The sequence below is a fragment of the Schistocerca nitens genome, chromosome 6, assembly GCF_023898315.1.
Source record: "Schistocerca nitens isolate TAMUIC-IGC-003100 chromosome 6, iqSchNite1.1, whole genome shotgun sequence".
Lineage (NCBI taxonomy): Eukaryota > Metazoa > Arthropoda > Insecta > Orthoptera > Acrididae > Schistocerca > Schistocerca nitens.
This window is the reverse complement of record NC_064619.1, coordinates 493,048,042-493,063,089: the sequence shown is the minus strand read 5'-3', so window position 1 is coordinate 493,063,089 and position 15,048 is coordinate 493,048,042. Positions and strand designations below refer to the sequence as shown.

The 15,048-nt window shown below is 42.6% G+C and overlaps 1 protein-coding gene across 1 annotated transcript in view; it reads left to right on the top strand.

Annotated features, from left to right (window-relative positions):
• Positions 1-15,048, top strand: part of LOC126262876 (collagen alpha-2(IV) chain) — a 294,377-nt gene that overhangs the window by 755 nt on the left and 278,574 nt on the right. The window lies entirely within an intron of this gene.

Genomic DNA, 15,048 nt, shown 5'->3' with positions numbered 1-15,048 from the left:
AAATCGAGGAAAGGGGGATTCGCTGCACTAAGTTACTAACTGTAGTCCAGAAGAGTAGAGTTTTGCAGAAACGAGGTAGGGTCATATCTGGCGATTTGACGCGCGTGTGACGAATGAATGTCCGTAAATATTGCCCCTATAATTTAACAGTTCACCACTTTTCTTGACAATACATCACATATATGTAGGAACGGAAACAGAGGGCGAAAGAATGTACAGACTTGAGTTCCACAAGGAGATATCAGTAAGAACAATTCGAATCTGTTTTGCTCAGATTTGGGAAAGCTGCGTAAATATGGGAAGTGAGCGCCGTGTACAAATAACAAAAATACCATAGTGTGTTATTGCAGTAGTAACCTGCTTGCTTCCAAGTGATGTCTAGAAGTCGATATGATAAGCGCGAGGCATTACCATAATACGGTTAACAACAGTTGACTGAATGATACGTAGATGAAAAGCTAATTACAAGATATGTTTTTCATTACAACCCTTTTATTGTATCAAGTAGGTTGGTTCTTAGTGCTCCCGAGAGTTTAAGATAGTATTACTTGGGGCTTCGACAACTTAAACAGCACCCTACTACGAGACACTGCGGATTTTCAGCACGATCAGTGACCCACCGCCTAAAACAAGGGAATGGCTGAGTTTCCAGGTACAAAATAATGCTTTATATTCAGTATTGGGTATTGTACAGAAATTTAACCATGTTTCGTGGTACAGTATGGCAGCCTTCTGTGTAGAGGATATTGCGTATTAATCCATCAGCTGTAAACGTCAATCCACCAACAGCATTTGGTCTCTGGTAACGTGAGTGTTTTCTGCTATTGCTCGCCTTTTACGACAATACGAAGAGGGTACCACATCGCTATTTCATACCTACCGAATATAAGAAGCAGTTTCTGACAGTTCTATGTCTGGCATAACGTACAAAAGTGTTTAACACACTAACTCTGAATGTGTAGTCGATAGAAACTGATGTCCAGCACTTGCTCACAAAAAATTTAGCGTTATTAGCCAATACTTAATGACATTGAGAGAATACTTGTCTTGAGTTTGCGACTACAGCTACTCGATCTGTAGCAAACGCTCCACTTGAAACTTGCAGGCAACGCCCGACTCCGCAAAGGAGCCGAGCTGGGAACTAGGGTGTCAGCGATATGCTTAGCGGCGGCGCTAAGTCCGCATATGGACGAAGAAGTCGTGCCATCTAGTTTCCACTACAGAACTGACATAACATCTCTCTGCTTTCCACGTCTCTCTCTCTCTCTCTCTCTCTCTCTCTCTCTCTCTCTCTCTAATGGCATTACCGTCCGTGTTACGAGGAAAAGTCTCATTAACAGCTGTTCGAGCAAATGTATTCCGACAGCACTCATTACAAAATCAGTGTAAAAATTAAGTATCTGTACCCGGTGATACTGTTACTAATAACTCACACCCATCCATGGTATTCTTGTTTGTGACGTTCAAGCATAGATTGGAGCCTGCCTCGGGTTGCGCCCTGTGTGTGTTTCTGGATAATACACCATAGCCAGATCTGAAATTAATGTTTTATTGAGGCGAGAAGTAGTTGTCGTCTCGGGTGACAAGTGAAACATCTGGCCAATTTTGAACTAGTGGTAGTGTTAACTACTAGAAGGATCTGCTTGCAGCAATAGGATTCACTAGGAAGAAAGAAAGCGCAGTAAATGGCGTACTGACTGAAAAATAAGTCGTGAAATACATGAAATTCTGGTAAAGAAACTTATATCACTTGATACCATTAGGAACATACGTTAGTGAACACTGATTCACTCGTCCTTGCAAACTACTCAAGCGTACTGAAATTAAGAAAACATTCCAAAGGTCTACAGCAGTTATAAATGAATTTTGTCGAATAAAAGTGTAGGTGTAAGATACTGAAAGAGATAACTTAGTAATTGGAACACCAGACCATTATGATATGAAATTCATGGGTTCTCCTAAAACAGTTCGGGCCAATACTCTAATGATTCCTTAAATAGATCACAGCCTCTTGCTGCTCCCGTCCTCCATTTAGGTAATGCTACCTCTCTAGCGGATTGGTAACCGTAAAGTCTCCGCTATAGAACGATAATCGTATGAAAGACACAAACGTGTATTGCGTTACTCATTTTACTATTTAAAGGAACGGCAAACAACCGATGGTGCTCAAATCTGTTACGAAGGCAAACTTTCACGTAAGTGTTAGGTAAAATTCACGGTTGTAATCATTACAGAAACTTTTTCTCCTTTTTCGAAAAACGGAACCAAAGTTTTTCGAAAAAAACAGATTATGGGTTCCTCCTGAGACAAGTGCAACTTCACTTTCTCTGCTCGGCGTTGTGTATGCTTTGATTTCTTATTGATGCCATGCTAAACTCTGCAAATGCACTAATTCTCTGTTTTCATGATTTTATGCGCCTTAATTATGCGATACGCAACTGTGGCACCGAAACGAAACTGCTACCATTTTAACGTAATAGAGCGATCGGTATATTTCAGAGATTTTCGCTATAATGGTCCTGCTGTAAAATCTATAGCATACAAAAGATCCGTCCTTTGCAACTGAAAAACGATGATTCGTGCATCAGTTCACTCGCCTAAGGTAACGAATTCAATCTTAGCTGCTTGTACGTAAAGTTGTCACGCTTAGTGTATCCGTAACTGAAATTAGATTATTGTGCTACTTAACGGAATGTTTCTTAACGGAATATACGTTCCGATAGCCGTTTGTAAAGACTTATATATTATGTGCCGGATCGGGACTCAATTCCCAACAGTCTCGAGAACTGAGCGACCTCCATCTACTCATTAAACCGACTCAAACCTGCAACGCATTGGCTACTCCGCTAAAACAAAACCATTCTCAATCCTGTGGTCATGGTATCCATAGTTGTTAAATACATCTGAAATCCGTCTTTGTAAATATCCAATTTTTTTTTTTTTTTTTTTTTTTTTTTTTTTTTGTAGCTGGAAAGATGTTCATCTCAGTAAAACGGTTCATGCAAATGCAAATGCAAACGTCGTGTATGGGCAGATTATGACTGGTCGCGATGTTAACCTCAGAGAATGGGATTCTCTTCATACGGGGGCGGTTTGCAACTATGCAAGAGCGTTTAGGTCAAACGGCATACTAGCCGCATACGATGCAACCATCTGCCCACTCTCCCAGATTCCGTTCTGGTTCTGACGGCAGTCGCCACTCGCGCCCGGTTTTGGCACAGCAGCACTGCTGCTGCAGAAGGCCAGACTGTCTGAGATGTTCCCACGCGAGGTGATACGGCGTAGGCGACATCCGCTGAGAGTTACTGCTCACGCGAGACGGTGCAGATGTCCCGCGCGACAGGGAGAGGTTGTGCTTGTCGCTAAACGACACTCGTGCAAAAGGCATTCCGTTTTAACCTTTAACACAGTTCCAAGCCGTTGGCGTGACTTGACAAGTGAGACTCTTACAACTGGCAGTCAGCGTGGCGACGCGTTTGAGAGACTGATCTGATCTGAAATGTATACACTATCTGATCAAAAGTATCCGGACATCCCTATGTAAAGCGTAAACGACCACCACACGTCATGAGAGGCAGACTCGCCAGTACGGAAGAAGGGGAAAAGGGGGAGTATTGTGTTATGAGTAGAGAAGCACTAACAGTAGAATGGGTTGGTCAAGAGTGACTTCGAAATGAATTTGACCTGTGTAATAAACGCATCAGGGACATTTCAACTAATATGAAGCTGCTCGACTGTTGGTGATGTAAATATGAAGTGGAAATGCGATGGAACAACGGTAGCTAAAACAAGACTAGAAAGACTTCACGTACTGAAGAACATGGATCGTAAAGCATTGCGGAGGGTGGTTGCACAAACAAAAACAAAAAAACGTCTCAAATCAGTGAAAGTAATCACTAGTGAGTTCCAAGCATTGCTGAGGGTGACTGTAAAAAACTCTAATTAAATCCGAGGAAGGAACTATTCGTGAGTACCAGTAGTGCTGCTAGCACAACGACTGCGTGTAGGGTGCAGAAGAATGGGGTACACTGATCGACCAGCTCCTCATACGCCACACATTTCTGTCAGTGCTAAGCGACGCCTGAGGTGGTGTAAAGAGTGACGTCACTGGAACTTGGATGACTAAAAACAACTGATTTGGAGTGATGTATCATGCTGTGGCCTGTGGCAGTCCGATGGAAGGATCTGGGTTTGATTAATGCCTGGCGAACATTATCTGTCGTCATTTGCAGTGACAACGGTGAATTACAGATGAGGTGGTGTTACGGTATTAGTATTTTTGTGGTTAGGGTGTGGTCCCTTTATCACACCTAAGAAAACAGTAAATCCGGTAGGATGACACATTTTATAGTCTTGTATGCTACGTACAGAAATGGAACAGTTCGAGGACGATGACTGTATCAGCATGACAACGCATCCTGTCATAAAGCAGTATCTGTGGGGCAATGGTTTGTGGAGAGTAACATTCCTGAAACGGACTACCCTGTCCAGAGACCCCGTCTGAACTCAGCCGAACATCTTTCGGATGAGTTAGAACGTAGACTTCGACAGGCCCCAACGTTCAACATCACAGTCTTCTCTGGTTTCGGCTCTTGAAGTTGTATGAACTGCCATTCCTCCACAGACACCCCGTTGAAAATGTCCCCACCACAGTTCAAATCGTCACAGGGCGAAGGGTGGACGTACCCCATTTTAATGTCCACAAGTAGGTGTCCCGATACTTTGATCAGATAGTGTACAGTGTAAGAATCAGTTAATGACATTAGCTGCCAATGGGCATTGATTTAAATCATGGAGAAAGTCGAAAATTTGTTCCGGACCGCGATTCGAACCCAGGTCTACTGCTTACTAGGCAGATGCACCATCCGGACACTGCGGTCATAGCAACTGCACGGACTAACCTAGCGCGTCTCCCGTCAGACCTAAATTCTCAACTCACGCACGCACACTATATGGTGCCATCTATTCAGTTGTTTGCTTCACGATGGAAGAGGACAACAAACAGAACGTCGCCATGACTTTGCCACCTGCGGATGCAGATTTGAACTTTTTCGTCGGAGCAGAGGTGGTGTGGTGCTGCTCCACGCATTGCCGTTTTGTTTACAGTTCGAAGTGATGAGTCTATTTTCACCCTCTGTGACAATGTTCGGCAAACAGTTATGACGATCAGACTTTTAACGCGCAAGCATTTCCGCATTTTCGTTGCTCTTTATGGTCTTCCGTTAGGCGTCGAAGAACCCAGTGGGCACAAACCTTTGAGTAACCAACTGGTGGACAAATGTCTCAGCACTATCAACAGAGACGTCCAGTCGAGCACCTAGGTGCTTGATTGTGATATTTTTGTCATCTTCAATGAGAGTGTCTGCATGTTCCAACATTGCAGAAGTCACAGCTGTGTGCGACCGGCCGGTACGCGGGAGATTGGACAGATCTGCGCGAACTTGTTGCGATGACGACAGACGCCTCATCCAACGACTTACCGTGCTTTTGTTCACTGCCAGGTCTTCGCAGACATTCTACAAGCGCCTATGAATATCTGCGATGCTCTGATTTTCTGCCAAAAAAACTCAATAACAGCTCTCTGCTTGGAACGCACCTCCATTACAGACCCATTTTGAAGACTATGTACAGCGCCGCCACATATCGGCATTTCATTAAACTACAGTGGTTTAAGTGAGAATATTCCACAAAGACCCACAACAAATTCCGCATATTTTTCAACCGAAATTGGCCGAGAAAAAATGCGTTGCATTACTGTTGAACGCCCTGGTGTGATGAATGTAAATTTGCCTTACATGTCGATGAAAGAATGGTAATGCTCATGTGTAACCCAAAAGATCTGGAAGCGCTCGAGCACACCAATAGAGGCATACCGCTGGAATTATTACAGCGATAAAAAGAACTTTGTGTAAAGTTACGAAGCAGTGTATGGCGAGACGAAGAAGACTCTTCGGATAATGCAGTACATTGTCAGATCTGTGGGAAAAACTACCTTTTATTATTCTTTCACCTATTTGTGGTTTTCATTGGATCGATATGAGAAAGAGAACGAATGAATTCGATGCGTGATACTAGAGCTGTAAGCGGTCTGTTAGTACTAGAATATTATAAAGATGATTATGGAATTCACATCAAAATCTTTAGAACAAACACGCTGTATCTTTCATGAATCTGTGCCGGGAAACATTTAAGTAACAGCTATTTGAGACAGGTCCGCAGCTCGTGGTCTTGCGGTAGCGTTCTCGCTTCCTGCGCACGGGGTCCCGGGTTCGAATCCCGGCGGGGTCAGGGATTTTTCCTGCTTCGTGATGACTGGGTGTTCTTGTGTCATCTTCATCATCATCATTCATCCCCATTACTGTCAGAGGAAGGCAATAGCAAACCACCTCCACTAGGACCTTGCCTAGTAAGGCGGTGCGGATCTCCCGCATCGTTCCCCTACGCTCTGTAAAGAAGCATGAGACTTCATTTCCATTTGAGACATGCTAAAGGAAAGTAGGAAGATTAGGCTTTAAGGTCCTGTTGGTGATGAAGTCGTTAGAGAGGAGCACAGATTCAGTAAGGGCAGGGGCGGTGGCAAGGGGGGGGGGGTGGCTATGTGGGAGCAGGCCCTCGCCCCTCCCCCAATGGAGCATCATATTACACTGGATAAAATGACTTCAGAAGTCAGCGAATATATTACACCAACAGATTCATTCATTTTTATATAATTATGTAGCACTGTAGGTTGCAATGTATTTCAAACACATAAGAGTAGGAAATAGCTTACTATCCAAACCAATAAATATCATTTAACTTAAAATGGGCGTCGTATTATTTATTAATACACATTTTTTCCCCTGACCTCCAAAACAGTTACCAGAAACTACTTTAAGCAAAACCAAATTTTATCAATTTGTCGATGGAGGACCTCAACGCTCCTTTTGTTAAGCGATATTCCATTCCCCCAAACGCCACCCCCCCCCCCCCCTTTAGCCCCGGCCACCCTTGACCTACTTCTAGAATCGCCCCTGAGTCAGGGTAGAGATGGAAGGAAATCTGCCGTATCTTTCTCAAAGGAGCCATGCCAACATTCGTGTCAATCTGACTCGGGAAACAACAGAACATCTAAATCTGCATGTCCGGACAGGAATTTGAACCGTGGTCCTCCCGACAGCGGTCCCAGTGTCTTAGCTGTAGCACCACTTCGCTCTTTTCGGGAACAGACTGTACAACGATACTGTTACCCCTGTCAGATATCTCGCGTAAGTACCATAAGGAGAAGATAAGCGAGGTTATGGCACATATGAAGGCATACAATCACTTTCTTCAGGATGGTATTCGTGGGTGGAGCAGGATGTGGGTGACTAATAGTAGTACGTTGTAATCTACGTCATGCACTGTAAACTGGCTTGTATTTAATGTAATGTTTTATTACAGATCACATGGTCGGAATTTCCATACTCAGAAATTTGATCAGATTGCTCCGTGAGGACGTGTCGCTCCTAAACTGTTTCCTTTGAACATTTGGATTCAATGAAAATTCCAGAGAACTCCCGCGAGATCAAACACCAGAATAAAATTAAAAATTATTACTGCCAGTAAACATCAAACGGTACATTTTGTGGTATCTACCCCGTTTTCACGCCATGTTTACGCCCAACGTTTCGGCACCTTCTTTAGAGATCTTTAACAAGATTTGCGAAGGGATGGGTTTCGTATACTCGCTGCCTGTACTCCGATGTGATACCTGAAGATCATTAGGTCAATCTTAGACATACTGTGTATAAAAAATCCAGCGGGTTTGCATACTTTCGAACAATCGTGCCTGCAACTAGTCATAAATCGCTCTTTACGGTTGCGTGACTAGAAATGAGTACGCTAGCTTCTCATGTGTTTCTTATAGTACTTTACTAAAATAAAAAGAGCGCTTGTACGTCGCAACGAAAAAACAACAGGAAACAATACAAAATCTTTGTGATGTGTGATTTCCGAAAGATTCCCTACGTCAAAAAATTAGGGCACCAGACCTTGTCTAAACTCGACTTAATTTCGCTTTTAGAGACAAAAATTGCCTGTCCTCAAACCCTCACTCCTACCATCAACATGAAAATGAGTACCGGTCTGTTCCACTGCACACTAGTCGCCCTGCTCCAAGCTCACTGGTCTACCGAAATGGACGAGCAGTTAGCGTTTGCTGTTCACACTCGTATCGATGCTACCTCGTGAGATGGACCTGGAACGAGCAGTGTGAGCGAAAGGATGACAGAGGAGAAGAGAAGAAGAAAGGGAAGACAGCAGAGGGAAGCAGAGGAACAAAAGAGAGGGCAAGAAAAGATTGTAATCTGAGCGAGCGCGAGGGACCTCCTAGCGCAGTTCCGCTGATTTACACCGCGAAGAGCCCCCGGTTGCTTTGCCTCAGGTCCGCGGTTCAGCCGCGTGCTGTTAACGTTGTGCAACCACGCCGTCTGCGCATTGCCCATCATTGCCATGGCATCTGATGGCAGTGGGTCTTACTCGAGTAAGAAGAGTTCAGAATTATTTTTATCACAAGGTAAATGAGACATATACATCACAGAAACTGAAATACTAAAACAAATGGTGACCCTGATGAAGCCACCCTCGTCCCTCCCCACTCCTCTGAAGAAACTCAAGGTGGCGGGTGTTGCCCAGCTATCACCATGTCTGTGATTTTTCCCTGAATGTCTCGGGTTTGAATCCCAGAGAGCGCGATTTTCCTACTTTTTCGATATTTTGAGTCGACTTTTTTCTATTGTCAATGTGGATAGGATAGCTCATATATATTACCCCTCCCCACACGATTTCGGCAAAGTAAAAGAAAATCAGCTAAGAATATTAGTAATTTACGAAAAAAATCTGATGTATCGACCCGGTAGATTCCGTCAAAGCCAACGGCCTTGTCGCAGTGGTTACACCGGTTCCCGTCAGACCACAGAAGTTAAGCGCTGTCGGGCTGGGATGGGTGACCATCCGGTCTGCCGAGCGCTGTTGGCAAGCGGGGTGCACTCAGCCCTTGCGAGGCAAACTGAGGAGCTACTTGATTGATAAGTAGCGGCTCCGGCCTCGGAATCTGACATACGACTGGGAGAGCGGTGTGCTGACCACATGTCCCTCCATATCCGCATCCAGTGACCCCTGTGGGCTGAGGATGACACGGCGGCCAGTCGGTGCCGTTGGGCCGTCATGGCCGTTTCGGAAGGAGTTTAGTCTTTTTAGGTTCCGTCAAAGGTGGTGCCAAACATTTCTATATCACTGTGGTACCCCGTTTTGCTGGAAAATTAAGTCCTATTTTTTTGTTTTTTTTACGTCGCGCTATGATGCATTACTAGTGGTCCTACGAATAAAGATACACGTTGTTTGTTATAGTTTTCTCGCAGAAGATAACTATGGACTGCCAGAAGTAAATAGATCACTCAGTTTCTTGGATTGCAATATTCAGACTTCTCTGTTCTGACTTTCCCAAACTCACAAAATGTTCATCATTCAAATAATTTGTTCGAATCCTCTTACAGAATGACCATAAATTCTCGTAAAACATATGTAACTTCACCGCATCATTCAGTTACAGTGTGTGTACTAATTGTGGGTTATACGGGATCAAACATATCTAACTGCAACTATTGGCCAGCTTTCCGCACTAACTTCTGCAAGCTCCATAGTGCACTATCGTCTACTGTGTCAATTGTATCTTCAGTTAGAGCTCGTCTCCTCTGTTGTGAAACCACTCGAACTACCATTAGACTGACATCAAAAGAAATGTCTAAGTTATCGTTGAACGGTAAAAATTTGTTACTTTGCGCGTATTCAAGGGTACTTCTGCTGCGATCGGTCGCAACGTTAAAAACCCTTCACGACCTTCCGAATATACAGCCATTCAGCCAGGACAACTTTTTTACATAGACATACTAGCTTATACTGCCAGGCTCATTATTTACTGGCTCCTAATAACAGCCATATATTCTCATCACTTTTAAGTTCGCCTTTGTGAAGACTAACATCATTAGCACATTTAAAAACCCACACTCGAAGCCGTGATATCCGCGTTTCGATGCAGCATCACTATCCCAAGCCTATGGAGACCACCGTCAACCTACACATTTACCGATGGATGGCCTATGCTGTGAAATACCAACATCACAAATTCAAATCTTTCTCTGTAAGGCTGCTCTAGTACCTTACATTTGTACTTAGTTTTGGTGAGAAAATATCCTTCAGAAATCGTCAAATGACTTTTAATCAGTGTGTAATCCTCATACTTCTCAGAAATGTGCAAAACAGTGACGACTGTTGAATACAATGTCTTTAAAAGTGCGTCGTGTACAAGCGCAGCACACAGAAATTAGTCACCCCCCAGGAGACTCTGCGCTTATACAGTGTAACACCACTTGTAGTCTAGATGATGTGACCTTTGATGCAAAGACTTTAAAAACAGACCTGTATTTGTTTGTGTGTAAAGGTGGGTGCTGGCATAGCTTCCAAAGTAAAGATACGTATGCGTCTAATTGTAGGTTTACCCAGTTTATGGGGTTTATAGAAAAACAAATAATGATCACATGTAGTACGTTGTACAAGAAAGTGAACTGGCCATTTTTCAAGTGGAATCCATGCCCAGAAATGTACAGTTTGGGCCCTGTGAATGGTCATTGTTTGAGAACACTGGCGTAAAAAGTTTCTTCGTATTGTGTCTGGCATCCTAATATGGGCATCTCGTTCCTTAAGTGATCACGATGTGACGGTTGACGTTCTACTCTGGGGGTTTCCACAATCATCCATGTGGGGGAGCAGCTTACTCCCACTTTCTGCCAGTTGTTTCCGTTCACCCGCTACTGCGCGACTGAAGCTCGGTATAGTGTCTTGACAGTAGCCGAGTGATGACGCAAGACAGTCGGAGGATAATGTATGCTCAACGTGTCGCTCCCCATTCAGCCACTAATCTCACTTCCTGATCAGAGTACCTCCTCATCTACTCTCATGACACTCAATAAGGCTTTCTCAGACATCTGTACCCGCATTAATACTCACAGGTGTAGAATCTCAAGCCTCAATCCCCCTCCCCCCCCTCACAACGAACCAGCTCTACCTCACAGAATACTTATAAAAATAGTAATGAGAATATGTTAACAAGATTTATTTTCTTATCAATAAGGCGTTGAATCAACAGAGAGCAAGGAGACGTCTATAGCAAATTCCTCGTCCACTGCTACTGAGTTGATCGATTTTTAAAAAAGCTCTCACATTGTAAAGGCACAGTTCATAGTTGAAAAATAGTCGTTTACTGATATGGCACAACATATAAACAAATGGAAGTGGAAAGTATTACACAAGCATTTGCTGTCAGGATTGTAATAAGTGAAGCCTCCAACGATTACTGTAGCAGAATATTATTGAAGGATCTGTCACAAACGCCAAAGAAATACTAGTCGCCTGTAGAGGCTGTAAGTGATGCAAAAGTTGGTGTCCAGATGTTCGTGGATGAGACAAGGACTGAAGTTGAGAGTAGAGACAAGAATTGAAGTTGAGAGTGGCAAATCAAATTCAGAAACGCTGAACTCCGTTTTGAAATGTTCCTTTGCAAATGGAAATCCACTTTGTTGCCCCAGTCACATTCTCGTGCCACTGCAAAGGTGAGTGATATAGATGACATAGTGTCAGTGGAGTTGTGAAATAGCTGAACTCGCTAAAATTGAAGAAATGCCTATCAGATTTTATACCGAATTCGCGGCTATGTTAGCCCATCTTTTAAGCATAATTTGCCGTAGATTCGTCGAACAAAAAACTTTGCCCAGTTGTTGGGAGAACACACAGGTCATACCCGCCTATAGACGGGCAGCACAAGTGATCCACATAACTGCCGTTCAGTGTCTTTGAGATTCATTAATTGTAGAATCTCAGAACGCATTCTAAGCTCAAACGTAATGGATTATATCGAGCGGAATTACCTTCTCCATGCCAACCTGCATAGATCCCGAAAACATAATTCGTATGGAACGAACTGGCGCTTTTCTCAAATGTTATTCTGAAAACAACTGATCAAGGCAGTTAGATGCAGTATTTCTCGATGACGCAGTACCACACATTATCAAAGGTACGATCGTGTGAGGCATAAAGCGGGATTTGCGACTGGGCTGATGATTTCTTCATAGGAAGGACACAAGAAGTTGTCTTGGATAGATAGTCATCGACAGATGTAGAATTAAGTTCGGCTGTGCCCCAGGGAGACGTGTGAGATCATTTCTGTTCATGTCGTACATTAATGACCTTGGAGATCATATTGATAATAACTTCAGACTGTTCAAGATGATACTGTTATCTACAACAAAGCACTGTCCGAAAAAAGTCAGATGTTGATACGATTTCAAGATGGTGCAAGGATTGGCAACTGGATTTAAATGTTCAGAAATATAAAACTGTACATTTCGCAAAACGAAAAAAATGTAGTATCCTATGACTACAGTATCAACGAATCACAACTGGAATCAATCAACAAATACCTCGGCGTAATAATTTAAGGGAACTGAAATGGAACGATCACATAGTCTCAATAGTAGGTAAGGCCGGTGACAACTTCGGTTCATTAGTAGAATGTGAGTGAATTGCAGTCCGTCTAAAGAGACATTGCTTACAAATCAGTTGTGTGACCCTTTCTATAATATTTCTCAACTGTGTGGTATCTTTGTCAAATACTAGAGGACGTGAAAGTATTCAGAGAATAGCAGCACGAATGGTCACAGGTTTGCTTGACCCATAGGAAAGTGTCACAGAGATGCTGAAGAAACTGAACTGGCAGACTCCTGAAGGTAGATCTAAACTATTCCGAGGAAGCCAACTTACAAAGTTTCAAGAATCAGCCTTAATTGATGCATCTAGGAATATACTACAACCCCTCTACGTATCGCTCCAGTAGGGATCACGAGGACAAGATTAAATTAATTATAATGAGCACAAAGGCATTTAAACAAACATTACTCCCGTGCTCTATACAACAGTGGAATGGGAAGATCCCCTAACAATTGGTACAATGGGAAGTACCATTTCCAAGTGGTTTGCGGAGTATGAATGTAGAAACCCTTAACCGAATGCTAGTAAACTTGCACTATGGTATTACCATACCTGTGTGATATGTTAATAAACTGTCATCATTATGCAAGCTTTTTTTTAAGTACAGAAAAATGCCATTCATACGGATGAAGAATGGTGTGCATGCATCATGGCTATTGGGTGTGTCTAACGGTACTGCAGCTTTTCAGGTGAAGATCTCAACACAGCATGGCCAGAGGGTGAGTACATGCATCTTTTCGCGATGTTTCGGACTTCGATAAATTTCGAATCATAGGCATTGCTGTGTCCACCACTCTTTAAAATCGGGCAGTGTGACCTAACACACTGCAATGGCTAGTTCAATGGGTTTAAATCGACAACGAATGCAATTTTGAATAGTAACAGTGTTACCGGTACTACACTAGTCTTTTATGCTAACAGGTTCTTCACTAAGATGAGAATGGAAGCAGGTTAATTACTGATAATATGCTGAAATAGCACAATTAACAAAATTAATTTATTAACACTTCAATGGCTTCCTGGTATTGCGAAAAGCGCAGGATATTATTCCTGCCTGCCCCAGTTTCGCTACTCGTTTCTTCTTTGGTTAGTGCGAATTATATTTTCCAAAATTCCTTTACCACAGAAGACGAAGTAAATATCCCAGAATTAAAATCAAGAACAACTGCCAACATGAGTAAATCATAAGCAGATCTCCTTGGTGTAGCGAATAAGATTAAACCACTTAATAATGGCAAGGTCTCGGGCCCACACTTTGCACTAGTCAGGTTCCTTTCAGAGAATACTTATACAATAGCTCCATACTTAACTATCATATGCAACCGGTCGCTCGTCGAAAGATCTGTACCTGAAGGCTGGAACGGTGCAGAAGTCACACCAATACCCAAGAAAGAAAATACAAGCAATACGCTGAATTACAGATCCATATCACTTAACGTCGATTTTCCGAAGGATTTTTGAACGTATATTGTGTTCGAACATCATGAATTACCTCGAAGAAAACGATTTATTCACGAACACCTAAGATGGACTCAGAAAATATCGTTCCTGTGAAAGACAACTAGCTCTTTATTCTTACAAAGTAGTGAGTGCTATCGACAGGCGATGTCAAATTGATTTCACATTTTTAGATTTCAAAACAGGCTTTTGGCACCGTTCCTCACGAGCGACTTCTAATCAAATTGCGTACCTATGAACTACCGTCTCAGTTGTGCGACTGGATCCGTGATTTTCTGTCAGAAAGGTATCAGTTCGTAGTAACTGATGGAAAGTCATAGAGGAAAGCAAAAGTAATATCTTGCGTTCCCTAGCGAAGTGTAATAGACCCTCTGATGTTCCTGCTCTACATAAACGATTTGGGTGACGATGTGAGCGGCCCTCTTACATTTTTTGCAGATGATGCTGACATCTACCGTCTTGTAAAGTCATCAGATAATCAAAACCAATTGCAAAATGATGTAGACAAGATATTTACATGGCACGAAAAGTGGCAATTGACTCTAAGTAATGAAAAACGTGAAGTCATTCACATGAATAATAAAAGGATTCCGCTAAATTTGGGTTATACTATATATCACACACAATTAAAGGCTGTAAATTCACGTAAATACTTAGGGATTATAATTACGAATAACTTAAATTGAAACTATCACATAGAAAATGTTGTAGGAAAAGTAAACCAAAGACTGCGATTTATTGGCAGAACACTTAGAAAATGCAACAGATCTACTAAAAAGTTAAAAGATGGACAGCTCGTTTCGTATTAGGGCGAAATAAGAGAGAGTGTGCCACGGATATGACACGCAAACCCGGGTGGCAATCACAAAAACAGAGGCGTTTTTTGGTACGGCACGATCTTCTCATGAAATTTCAATAACCAACTTTTTACTCAGAGTGCAAAAATAGTTTTTTGGCGCCCATCTGCATAGGAGGAAAAATCATAATAATAAAATAAGAGAAATGAGAGTTCACACGGAAAGATTTTAGTGT